This window comes from Polypterus senegalus, chromosome 8, assembly GCF_016835505.1.
Source record: "Polypterus senegalus isolate Bchr_013 chromosome 8, ASM1683550v1, whole genome shotgun sequence".
Lineage (NCBI taxonomy): Eukaryota > Metazoa > Chordata > Cladistia > Polypteriformes > Polypteridae > Polypterus > Polypterus senegalus.
This window is the reverse complement of record NC_053161.1, coordinates 184,151,770-184,165,776: the sequence shown is the minus strand read 5'-3', so window position 1 is coordinate 184,165,776 and position 14,007 is coordinate 184,151,770. Positions and strand designations below refer to the sequence as shown.

The following is a 14,007-nucleotide window of genomic DNA, read 5'->3' as shown; positions in this document are numbered from 1 at the left end:
CAACGGGTAGGGCTACTTTGTACCAGGAGGGAGAAAAACATGCAGTTTAAAAAAAAAAACAAACTGTTAAAGAAAAAAATATGGGAAGATTGAAAAGCAGAGATGAATTAATACAAATGGCACAAAATCCATCATAAAACATCATTTTTGTTTTTTTAGGAGCCCAAAAGAGAGATCGGTACAAATGTTCCTGACGAAGCATCTAAAGATAGATAGATAGATAGATAGATAGATAGATAGATAGATAGATAGATAGATAGATAGATAGATAGATAGATAGAATAGATAGAATAGATAGAATAGATAGATAATTTGTCCCAATGAGATATTTGGCTTTTTGCAGAAGCTCTTTAAATAAATCATTTATGGATCTAAAAAGAAAGTTCTTTCTGGAACCTTTGTGTAGATTTGAAAACTAAAAATGGTTCACCTATACGGCTTCACACGGAAGAACCACTTTAGCACCTTTATTTTTAAGCATGGGGCTGCAGTTCTCATATGTGGCATGGTGGTATAATAAATATATAAATTTCAGTTGTGAAAATATGGTTCTTCCTTGCATTTTGTGAGAACTTCTTCTCTGTATTATTATTGTTTTTTGTTTTAAAAGATGGATTTACAAAATACTGAAATTTAGTTGTTAAAAGGTTATTATTATTAATTATCCGTCCATTTCACGACCTGCTGAATCCAAACCCAGGGTCACGGGGATCGGCTGGAGTCAATTATTATTATTATTACAATTATTAATATTTTTGCTGTTGAAGATTTCATATTTTTATTCTTTTAAATATTGATATGATTTATCTGAGGGCAACTGTAATTAAAATGCATTAAGGGTAAAAGGCTAATTTTGGAGTGGGGAGATTAGGATTTCACAATTCTTTCTCTTGGAAAATGCTGCTGCTGCTTCACGTGGTCAACAGTTTCTCCTTTTATCTTTTAAAGTAATAATCTGCTGAAGGACAAATTAAAAACACAGTTTAAGTAAATAAATAAGTAAACAAATAAATAAACAACTTTTTTATATGTCATCTACAAGCTTGAGGGTTTATTCTTAGCTGTAAAAACTTTGTCCCCTTTCAGTTTGTGAATGATGTACTTCATTTTTTATTTTAATTTTTCACCTTATTATTATTATCGCCATTTTTCAGGATAAGAAAATTAATCTTTGAAGCATAAAATTGTTTATGATATGATAATGCAGTTTACAGAAAGTTGAAAAATTAAAGATGAACCTTTTTAGCTCAAAGTGTCTGACCGCCTCTTATCGATGCTTTTTACTTCAAACTTGTTTCGTTTAGTGAGGAGACGGAACACAATTCATAACAAGGTGCGTCACCAAGTGGGCGTGGTTAGAATGCAGCGGAGCTGACAAGAATATCCGACAGAGAGACACGAGAGCGCAGGGCAGTAAATCAAGTCGTGGATAACGTCAGGCACGCTTTTATGTACGTATGCATTTTCTCGAAGTATTTAGTTTTGCAAATGCCGTTTGCTACAATAGATTAAAAAGTCATCTGACCAGCTTTATAAGTGTCACTTTAACATTTCCGGTATTTTCATTTAACTACTAGACAAACGTCACCAGCTATCGGTGCATTAACGTGACTCTGGGGATTCGCTGTGGCTCCTTTAATAATTTATTTATGCATCCATGCTGTGAACTCACAATGAGAGTCTGGCTGGTACAGTTGAAAGCTCCACGCATACGCATAAATCATAAGGATTTTGACCCTTCGCCCATCCCTAAGTGTTCTCAATCAAAAGGTTGTGAACATGCATAGTAATCCTAGACTGACCTCCTCTACAAGTCGACGTTTTAATTTCGCCTTCAACTGTTTGAGTAGCATCCACTGCAGAGCCACAGCACCATACATCACTGCAGTTGTAGACCCGCAGTTAAAGACCCGGAAGTGACGTCTCTGTCATTTCAGGACTGACTTTGTAAAATTACTTTTGGAAGGTTTTGGCAGGTCTCGGCAAAGCCCGGAAAGTAACTTCGGGTGAAGGACCCGTTCAGAAATTAAGCAATAAAAATGAGAAGGGAAAACAGTACATCAAACCAAATAATACGCATCATTGTGAAGTTCAGAGGGTTTCTGCCATCAACATCAAACTAAACAATACGGATCATTTCTGTGAAATATAAAAATTAACATTTACGTTGTGTTCGGGTCTGTGGGAACCATTTAATGTCAACAAAATTTAAATCATCAAGATCTGTGTTAATTGAAAATAGTTTTTTTAGTATACAATATAATTATGTTTACATCACGTTAGAGTTTATAAAACGTTAATAATAAAATTGATTATATTTTTGAATATGCACTATGCATGTGTGCAATATTGTTCCAACCAATTAAGAATGAACATTTAAGCCAATCTAATATTTTTAAAATGCATGTGAAGAAAACAGCAATACATATTTTACACTGAATTATGTTGTATATTAATTGCTGTGGTCCCCAGCCGGGACGCCCAGGAGGACGTGAGGAGGGCGTGTGCCTCCTCCAGACCGAGAGGGGGCGTCCGTCCTGGTTATGCAGGAGGCCTCGGGTAGGGGGCTTAGAAGCCCAGCCCTGTAGGGACCCGTGGCCACCACCAGGCGGCGCCCCAGTGCCCAATTATCCCGGGAGCTGAAGACGACCGGGGAGACACGGACGGCTTCCGGGTGCGCAGCCGGCACTTCCGTCACACAGGGGTGTGGCCAACGTTAAGTGCCAGGAAGAAGCTGGAGCCCATCCGGGTTCCCATAAAAGGGGCCGCCTCCCTCCAGTCATTGGTGGATGTCAGGAGGTAGCAGGACTGAACTGGAGAGAGAGGACGGGAAGCGGCCAGGAAGGCACAAAGACTGTGGGCCCTGGACTTTGGGGAAAACGGTGCAAGAAGCACTGGGGTTCATGAGTGCACTGAAATTGTATATATTGTAAATAAACGGTGTGTGGGTGAAAATATGTTGTCCGTCTGTGTGTGTCCGGGCCAGTGTTCACATTGAATTATATAGAACTGCTCTAATTTTTGTCACTTATTATTATAAACGATGGGCCATCAAAAGAAAAAAATAAAAACACTAATAAGAACACTATTTATTTATATAGCACCCTTCCTATGCCCAAAATTCAGAAGGAACAAAAGGACCGATATAACATTGGCTACAAATAATATCTTCACTAAATAAAGATAAATACAGGATATACAAAACATTCAAACAGAATAAAAGACAATAATCCAGACTAAAATACAACATATAATACTACAAAAAAAATCTTGAACAAATAACATAAATTGTGATGAAAATGCAAACACTGAGTACCTGGACAGATAAAGGGAGTAAAGTGAATGAAGAGGCAGAATGTCAGGTCTGTTTAATGTCTTCCTAAACAAATGAGTTAAAAACAAATGAATTTCTTTTGTCAGCTGATCTCATTAATTTTAGGAGGTCATTCCACAGTCAGGGCGCTATATACAGCCGAAGGCCCTGCTGTCACCCACAGAGTGCAGGTTAGTGTGGGCACAGAATGAGAGGACCTTAGTGGGCAGGTCAAGAACAGAATTTGATATCCTAAGACACAGAGAGCAGTGAGAGTGCAGCAGGATGGCTGTGATGTGCTCGCTGTTGGTGGTTCGTGTCAGGACTCTTGCAGTTGGGTTTTGAATCAGCTGGAGCTGTGATATAAGATTATATTATTATTAAATTAAGATAACTTAATTATTATATTATAAATTAAGGCATGAGGGTTGTCCTGGACATGACATAAGCTACATAGTGTCTGACAGTGGGTCCAAGGATTTCATCCCGATACCTAATATACCTCAGTATGTTTATCTCGGGAACTGCAGGTCTGACATTGTGGTCAGCAGCACAGGAGCGCCGCAGGTGACTGTACTTTCTCCGGTCCTGTTCAGCCAACATACATCGGACTTCCAATATAACTCGGGGTCCTGCCACTTGCAAAGTTTCGCTGACGACACTGCTATTGTAGGCTGTATCAGGAGTGGGCAGAAAGAGGAGTATAGGAACCTAATCAAGGACTTTACACCTAATCACACCACTTACACCTGAACACCAGCAAAACCAAGGAGTTGGTGGTGGATTTTAGGTGGACCAGGCCCCTCATGGACCCTGTGATTATCAGAGGTGAATGTGTGAGAGGGTGCAGACCTATAAATACCTGAGAGTGCAGCTGGATGATAAATTGGACTGGACTGCTAACACTGATGCTCTGTGCAAGAAAGGACAGAGCCGACTATACTTTCTTAGAAGGCTGGCATCCTTCAGCATCTGCAATAAGATGCTGCAGATGTTCTATCAGATGGTTGTGGCGAGCACCCTCTTCTACGAGGTGGTGTGCTGGGGAGGCAGCATAAAGAAGAGGGACGCCTCACGCCTGGACAAACTGGTAAGGAAGGCAGGCTCTATTGTAGGCACGGAGCTGGACAGTTTGACATCCGTGGCAGAGCGACGGGCGCTGAGCAGACTCCTGTCAATCATGGAGAATCCACTGTATCCACTGAACAGGATCATCTCCAGACAGAGGAATAGCTTCAGTGACAGACTTTTGTCACCGTCCTGCTCCACTGACAGACTGAGGAGACCCCACACTATGCGACACTTCAATTACTCCCGGTGGGGGGTAAACGTCAACATTATACAAAGTTATTGTCTGTTATACCTGCATTTGTTATCACTCTTTAATTTAATATTATTTTTTTATCAGTATGCTGCTGCTGGAGTAGGTGAATTTCCCCTTGGGATGAATAAAATATCTATCTAATGGCAGTCAAGGTGCCGTTGTCTAGCCTGTAGAGGTCTGTGCGTCACTCCATGGATATGCCACCCCAGACCATCATTGACCCACCACCAAACCAGTCATGCTGAACGATGTTACAGGCAGCATAATGTTCTCCATGGCTTCTACAGACACTTTCACGTCTGTCAGATGTGCTCAGGGTGAACCTGCTCTCATCTGTGAAAAGCACAGGGCACCAGTGGTGGACCAGCCAATTCTGGTATTCTATGGCAAATGCAAATCAAGCTCCATGGGGCCCAGTAGAGAACGTTGGGCCCTCAGGTCACCCTCATGAAGTCTGTTTCTCTTTGTCAGAGGTCAGAGACATTCAAACCAGTGGCCTGCCTGCTGGAGGTAATTTTGTAAGGCTCTGCCAGTACTCATTCTGTTCTCCCGGTCCTCCTGATTGGATAAGGACATTCTCTGGCTCTGTCCAGCTCTCCTAGAGTAACTGCCTGTCTGTCTCCTGGAATCTCCTCCATATCCTTGAGACTGTGCTGTGAGACACAGCAAACCTCATGGCAATGCCATGTATTGATGTGCCATCCTGGAGAAGTTGGACTACCTGTGCCACCAACCTCTTTAGGGTCCAGGTATGGCCTCATGCTACCAGTAGTGACACTGGCCGTAGCCAAATGCAAAACTACAGAATAGGAGGGAAAAATGTCAGTGGCCGCCCTCCACCTGTTAAACCGTTCATTCCTGTTTTGGGGGTCATCTCACTGCGGCCCCTCTTGTGCACCAAAGCAGCTGAAACTGATAACAGCCCCTCTGCTACTGAACTGACCAGATCAATAGCCCAGAAGTTTAATTGACTTGATGCTATACTCGGATTAAAAAGTGTGCCTTTAATTTGTTTGAGCAGTATATTTTAAAGTAAAATTGTGGATTTATAAGACACTACACAAATTACTGAATTAAGCTCAAGGATAGTTTTAGATAGCCCCTCACTTCAGTCCTTCACGAACGCAGTAGTTTACAAACATCATATTTTAATTTCTCTTTGAGATGCATGAAAAATAATTGTGTTGAATCTCAATTTATGATTATATTTTTTCTATTTATGTACTATTGAGGGATTTTTTTTTTTTTTAAATCAGATGGTCACTTTAATTTTAACAAGCAATGTAAATAACCTGTTTACTCTTCACCCTCAGATCACATTCTATTTGTTTATCAAGCAGAACTGAATATTTTCATTTTCTACACAATACTGTAATAACTGTACAGTTCACACAGTGAGACACACAAACACACTCACTATGCATACACACTACAGGTGCCGTCATTGGTTTTCCTGTGGATTGGACTGTTGAATCGACACAATGGCTGTACATGCTGGGGTCTTTGGCACATGTCATCCCAGTAGCATGTGAGGTGTCACTAATGGTTTACTCTGCTCCTCAAGAAGGCTCTGTCTCCTTCTCCCTGGTCTTGTCTCAGTTTAAAGTTGTCGAGATGACAAAAGTTACTTTTTCTGAGATGTTCAGTATGGTGAAACAATGGTGTGTGGCCAGTATCCAGTGTAATGTTTTGTCTAAATTCTTCATTTCCTTTTTTTGTAGCATTATAGTCCATTATCATTTCTGACCATGGCATCTCCTATCCCTGTGCAGATCACATTGTACTCCAAAGATGTGTCACTTGTTTCGACAAACTTTAATGTTTTCACTGGCGTCTTCTGTGTGGCCAGCAGTTGAGATGGGAGCTCAGGCTTATTTGTCCTTATTGTGCTAAGCATTGTTACCTTCCTCTTGAGGAGCTGCTGTCCCAGTTTGTGTAAAAGTAAAAGTTATTGCATATGGCGTTGTGGCCATGCAGCTTATGTCATGTCCAGTGTAACCCTCATGCCTTAATTTCTCACAGCAGTTCCTCCATCTGACTTCCCTTTGTTAATGAAATTACATTCTCTGCTCTTCTGTATCTCTGTGCTTCCCCTTGAGCAAGTTATTCATAGCTTTGGACTGGCTTATCTTATTATGCAAATGATGCTTAGATCTATTTCAGTGTTAAAAGCGACACTTCATCAAAGCTTTCTCAGCTCACAACTTTCCTCAGTGAAATTAAATTAGAATTAACACCTGAACAGAGAAAAACCCTTTAAAATTAAATTGCAACAAAACTGAACTCCTGCAAAGTGGCATTAAAGTGCAACTTAAGAAAATAAGGTCCTCTTTAACCATTCTGGGTGATGATCTCATCAGACCTTCTTGGTGTCACTTTGATTCCTCCTTTTCTTATTTCACCCATGTAAACTTTCACCTGTGTCACATTTCTTATTTTTGCTCATTCCTCTCCTTTTCGAATGCTGAGAATCTTGTCCCTGCTTTTACCACATCCCACACTAATTATTGTAAGTCATTACTGACAGGTGCCACTTCTAATCCTATATCACAGCTCTAGCTGATTCAAAACTCAACTGCAACAGTCCTGACACGAACCACCAACAGCGAGCACATCACAGCCATCCTGCTGCACTCTCACTGCTCCCTGTGTCTTATGATATCAAATTCTGTTCTTGACCTGCCCACTAAGGTCCTCTCATTCTGTGCCCCCCACTGACCTGCACTCTGTGAGTGACAGCAGGGCCTTCAGCTGTATATAGCGCCCAGACTGAGGAATGACCTCTCAACATTAATGTTTTTAACTCATTCGTTTAGGAAGACATTAAACAGACCTGACATTCTGCCCTTTCTTTCAGTTTACCCCCTCTATCTGTCCAGGCAGTCAGGGTTTGAATTTTTGTCACAATTTATGTTATTTGTTCAAGATTTTTTTGTAGTATTATATGTTGTATTTTAGTCTGCATTATTATCTTTTATTCTATTTAAATGTTTTTTTTTTTATTATTATCAAATGAAACACAGTAAAATACAAAACTCTAGTACAGGATATAAATTCAACATTCAAAAAAGTATAAACAACGTTTACAGTACAGGGTGGCTAGATAAATTTCACAGTATATGCAAGATAACAAATAGGGAGTACAGGCCAAAAGACACAGGAGGCATAAATCAAAACATAAAATGAGACATGTTATCATAAATCCTTCTGACAGATTTGCTGGATTTCAGTTTCTTAAGTGATAGGAAGTATTGTTTCAAATCTTTAATGAACCATGTAAAAGATGGGTGCTATTTCTCCACTACAACAGAATATATGGTATTTACCAAGAGAATGACAATGTTAATCATATCAGAGACAGATGGATATAAGTTATCCATGTAGAACATAATATGAGACAAGTCAAACTATGGGATGTCATTAACCTTGAGTGATAACCAGCTGTGTATTTCTAACCAAAATATGGCCGAAACAAAACATGAAATGAACAAGTGTTGTAATGTTTCACAAGTTGAATCACAAAAAGAACACAGGTCCACCTCAAATTTAAATCTTCTTTTTCTTTTAATTATCTTGAAATGTGTGTTTTTTTTTTTTTAATTTTTGGGGAAACATGCCACTTAACAAATTTAGAAAAAGCCTTTTCCAGAATTGACTGATCCTCATTAAAAACTTGCAAATGGTTTCCTGAGTTAAAATCATAGAAAAGAATGGATTTAAAAATTGCTCTAATAACCTTATTATTACATTTACAATCATTTAGATTACAATTACCAATTTTTAAGTTTGACTTCTGAATATAACAAGATTTTGTAGATTAACTGTCTTAATGCCAATGGGATTGCCTGAAGAATTTTAAATTAGGTTGTACTCAAAAAGAATACAGGCAGGTTCATCAGGCAATCCGTAATGTCAACTTGTGAATCGGCATGTACAGTTCAGATCGAGCTGTGCCGTAAAGTGGATTGTCTTGGTTTTTTTTTTATTAAGCGCATGCGGTGTGTGTCACTACATGTTTCCTGTTGCCGGTCCGACTGACTGAAACAAAGATGCTGCGCCGCTACAATAAAGATTCACACTGTCACTCTGCATGTTTAGAAGGCGCTGATTGGCTGAAACTGTTTATTGTGAATTGTCCCAAGTTGGAAGTGCCGTATAGCGATCAGACACGAAAAGACACATTTAGGCATGCTGCACAGTAGTTTGTTTTTCTACAATACAAATTCAATACGACACCAGAGTCTCCAAACACACAAATATGAAGCTTATTACGTTTTACAGTGAAACTCTTTACATACACAATATAATTAGGGGTGCGTGCCCCCTGCCCGATTACGGTGGCCAAACCTTCCCTCGGTAGCTCGAATCACTCGCTATCCGTCCAAGTTAAAAATTTTTGTTAAATGGAGGAATTGAAAAAAATACCATTCACAAGAAGAGGATCAACGACGCAAACCCCTGGTGTTTTTACTGAGACAGTTGCAATACTAGTGAGCCACCTAATCGGGATAATTAACGAGCTCCGCACAACTTAACTACTACTGTTCTTACTGTGGCGGATGTAGAAATATGTTGTTTGACATATGCACGTTAAAATGGTTTAATTGACATGAAAGTATCATTGTTGTAATCTCCTAATGAAGATGAAAAAATAATATTTATAGCTGTATACTATATGACATACGATTTTGAACAAAATTAACCATTCTATAAAAAGGTTGCACGATTTACCTAATCGTTTTATATATATATAAAGTTGATATATGACAATACGTCTTTGACACTACAGTATGTAATCAGACAAAGGAAATCACAACAATCCACAAGAACAATAAAGAATTCTCAGCAACTACCTGAATTGTAGCTTCAGGCCGTCACTTAACTATATTAACTGAAGTGTTTAATGTCAATACGAATTACAAAATATAACTAGAGAGTTAAGTGTCAGATAGACTCTCAAAATTAAGAGGTCAGTGCCTTTCAGTGTGCTGAGGCTTTACAAAGATTCAGTAACCAGTGACCATGTCTGCTCAGTGCTTCTAACCAAGCTTGACGATTCCAGTGCGCATGTCTGATTAGTGCTTCGAATCATTATTCGTCGAGCTCCCGTTTGAAGTATATATAGCATCAACAGACTTCAAAAACTCGACAGAATTCCCAAGTGAAATGAATGTTTGTGGATGATCAATACATTTTAAATGATTGTGCCCAATAATACTTAGTGGCAAAAAATAAACTATAAATTATACATCATACAAATGCTGACTTGTAGAATGCATAATGCTGCAAAGAAGAGCTTTAGTAATACGGGTGACGACACATCTCTCACTATAATACACTCATAAATATCCACATACATTATATTATACAATATTATATTAAAAACAGTAGTGGTGCAGCGGTAGTGTTACCGCTTCATAATAAGGCATGTGTGGGTTCGGATCCCACGTCCACCCAACTGTGAATTGTCACCCAAAAGAAATTTGAGCGACGATTTCAACTGTTATTGTAGTCGTTGAGGTCGTGGGTTTAGCGGTTTAAATTTTTAAATATTAAATTAATCAGGTGGAATGTGTTCTTACATTGAGTGTTGGGGGGCTACTCAGTAAATGTGTTAGTAACTAGGATTGCGCCTCTATAACTGGAAGATTGCTTAAGAATGATACAGACTGGACAACTATTATATGTTTTAGGAAATGTTTTATTATTGCACTGTGCTGTGACTAAGACAACTTTTTACTGATCACCTGTCCGGACCTTGAAGATGTGTTCACGAGGGAGGGATGCTGCTGGTAAAGGCAAATGCTTTTTCGACAGCAGGTCCAGATGTGTTTATCCTGCTGCTTTTGGTTGCCTCAGCACTCAAGAGGATCTTCAATGCCGACATTGATGCACTTCTCACCTTGGAGTGTCCCGTGTGTGTCTGTGTGCCGGTGACTGATCTGCGCCGTGTCTCTCAGCCTCTCTGATGTGCTCCGGATTGACACCTTTGAATGTTTGGTGCAGCAGAGCAAATTCAACCTGATCTACCACAGTGGGTTGTTATCACCTTATTCAATGGAGGGGTTCATGGACGTCAAATTGCAATGAATAGAAGATGGATTAATGTAAATACGTGAGCTGCTTTACGCAATTAGTCATCGCATTTTGATGGCGATTCTGAGTGGGGATGATTCCCGAAAAGATCTCTTATGCGATCCTTCCACATTATCTCTCAAAATTATTTAGTTCAAATTGGTTATAAAGATTTCACTCCTGATCATTTTTTTTATCATTGTTAATTTTGATGATTCTTTAATTCGGATCGAACTCAGGTTTGCACTACACTCAGAATTTAAAAACTAACCACCTTAGTCAGTTGAGCCACTGACGGCGTCTTTTCTTTCTAGCGAACTCGTTACTTTTGTGCTCCACAAAATATTGTAAAGTATTAATAAATTAAATATTTTCATACTTGATCGAGTAATAACATCTGTGATTTAAGGATTTCACCTTTTCTTTCTCAAATGTGCTAACCTACAGAATCCCCTACAGATTTTATTTTTTTCTCCAGCCTTTGGAGTTTTTTTTGTTTTTTCTGTCCACCCTGGCCATCGGACCTTACTTATTCTATGTTAATTAATGTTGACTTATGTTTATTTTTTATTGTGTCTTCTTTTTTTCTATTCATTTTGTAAAGCACTTTGAGCTACATTTTTTTGTATGAATATGTGCTATATAAATAAATGTTGATTGATTGATTGATACCTATATCATGGCAAAGTACAGGGATAAACCTTTATTTTCCGTCTACTCCGTTTTAACTGAGTCAGAACAAAGAAAACAAGGCTATTAAATGTGATCTCAAGAAAAGATGAGGGTTAATTATTATACTAATAACAGGAGAGATTATAATGATACAGTGCAAAAGTAAATATTAATTCAAAGAGCCGGGGATCCATGAGTGAGACGTCTTATTTTGTTTAACACTTGCTATCGTATAGTGTATTCTGCCTGTCGGCGTTAGTGTATATTATATATATATATATATATACATATATATATATATATATATATATATATATATATATATATTTAAATTTTTTAGACATCAGACACTGTAAGCTGCTGAAGAATGCTTCTCTTCGTTGTTAGTCTGTAGCAGTGAAAAAGTAAAAGCAACAAGAGTTTAAACAGACGTCATTTAAGTGGATCATGAGTTTGTGTAACGTTAATAAAAATGGCCAGGAGGTGTCACTAAAGAGGTGAGTGTCAAATGCTTCGAAGCTTCGATACGATTTCCGACACAATTGCTTTAAACATTTTGATGCTTCGTGAGGCTTCAATCCGCCCATCACTACTGAACACCGCGGGAGGACGAAACTGAAACAAAGTCAGAAATCAAAGCGCCATTAGTGTGGAATGGCCGTCTCCCCGATGTCTGCGATTCAAGAAGGAATCGACAAAAAGAACACACGGAAAGGAATGAACAGACGCCAGAGAGGTGACTGGGTGGTACGAATTAAAATTGGAGACTCAGCCACGTGAAGTGAACCGCAGATACCAATGAACAGAAACAGCACGCGGATGGCCACAGGGGGGACTCACTCGAGCTAAGTTCGGTGGAGGCCTAACGAACACGAACTCGGCGATTCTAATGGAGCGAAAGAAAACTCACACATCCATAAAGTGCATTCCCAAAATCAAGAGCACTTACTGTCTGCCTCGTGCCGATGGGATTATTTCTGAACTCGTTCACACTTCTCTCTCACTCAGCAACAGTCCTGCGTCCGTAGTGTTTCACAAAGCGAGGCAGTAGCAGCGTGGCTACAGTAGCTGTCGCGTTGGATGACGTCATCCAGCGGGCAACATAGGATCACGTGACAGTTAAGCGAGCCCAACAGAGTCTCGCTGCAGACTGCAATACCTCACGGAACGCCCTTCAGCGCACACCATAGCGCACACCCATGTAATGACGCAATTTATCATAACGCCCTTTCCCAGCGTCACTCGTATCATGCCCTCTGCGAGACATTGTTGACGCGCTCGTTGTACAGAATGCTGTAGTTGTACAAATTACAACAGTTTTCTATCTGGTCAAACATAAATGACTTCCAGTTTCATGCTTATGCTATCAAATCATTCTAAGCTCTTTCACGATTCTAACACTTCGCCGATATAAAGTACAGTTGTTTGTCTATTTTTTTTACTATTTTGAATGGTTGTTCATTACGTTTTCCCCTGAAGTGTTACATTATAGTAAAAGTAACAAATCTTATTACTATCCAGTGTTTCAAACGGAATGTACCTCATGAAACTCATACCTAGAAATTTTCAGTCTATAAATGTATTTTATATTCCCACTAGCAAATTATACACATGTGAAACAATAATAAGCTTCATTATTTTTAGAAGGTTTTCAAAAACAGCGCTACATATAAAATTAGGTTTAAAACTGACAAGGAAACATTTTAGGAAACAGTCTTTTATTTATTGATTTGATCCATCAACGTTTTCATTACTAAAAGCTGCATGTGTGACATACTGGATGTCATGTCCATATCAATTGAAAGGCATGTGACAGCCAGTAGATTTTACATAATTTAAAATTTTTTTTGAGACAATCGTGATTGTTCTTAAACCGTTTTCGTGCAATATTTAAGTTGATTACAAAGACCCAACTTATACCAACATAAACTCAAACTGTCTTTGAGTCGTCGTCTTTGTAAAATTTTGATAAATATCAAAAATTGTTACAACTACTAATAATAATAAATAGTGGATCAGTTACAGTGTGCTTTCAGCAGGGAATTATCCCGAGGTGATCTCATCATTAAACATACAGTATTTATTGTCTTGTGCATACAGTGCAATGATATTGTTACTTACCGTACATGCCTCTCCAGAACAGTAATAATATAATAAAACACAACAAAGATATAGAATACAATTTACAGTAGAGATATATATTCAGCTATATTACAAATATTTATACCTAGTCTTTTTCTTACAATGTTTCTTATTATGATTGGCTGTTCAGTAACTCTTTTAGAATCCTAACTGGGAAAAGAAAATCCGAACACATTTCTCCAGTTTTGATGTCACTACACTGGTTGCCTGTGTCATTCAGGATTGACTTTAAAATACTGCTTATGGTTTATAAAGCCTTAAATAATCTCGCTCCATCTTATATATCGGAATGTCTGACACGTTATATTCCAAATCGTAACCTTAGATCTTCAAATGAGTGTCTCCTTATAATTCCAAAAGCTAAACTTAAAAGAAGTGGTGAGGCGGCCTTCTGCTGTTATGCACCCAAAATCTGGAATAGCCTGCCAACAGGAATTCGCCAGGCTGATACAGTAGAGCAGTTTAAAACACTGCTGACAAC

At 38.8% G+C, this 14,007-nt stretch overlaps 1 pseudogene; it reads right to left on the bottom strand.

Moving 5' to 3' along the window:
* Positions 1-12,459, bottom strand: part of LOC120533512 — a 38,369-nt pseudogene extending 25,910 nt beyond the window's left edge.
* Between the last annotated feature and the right edge of the window lie 1,548 nt (positions 12,460-14,007).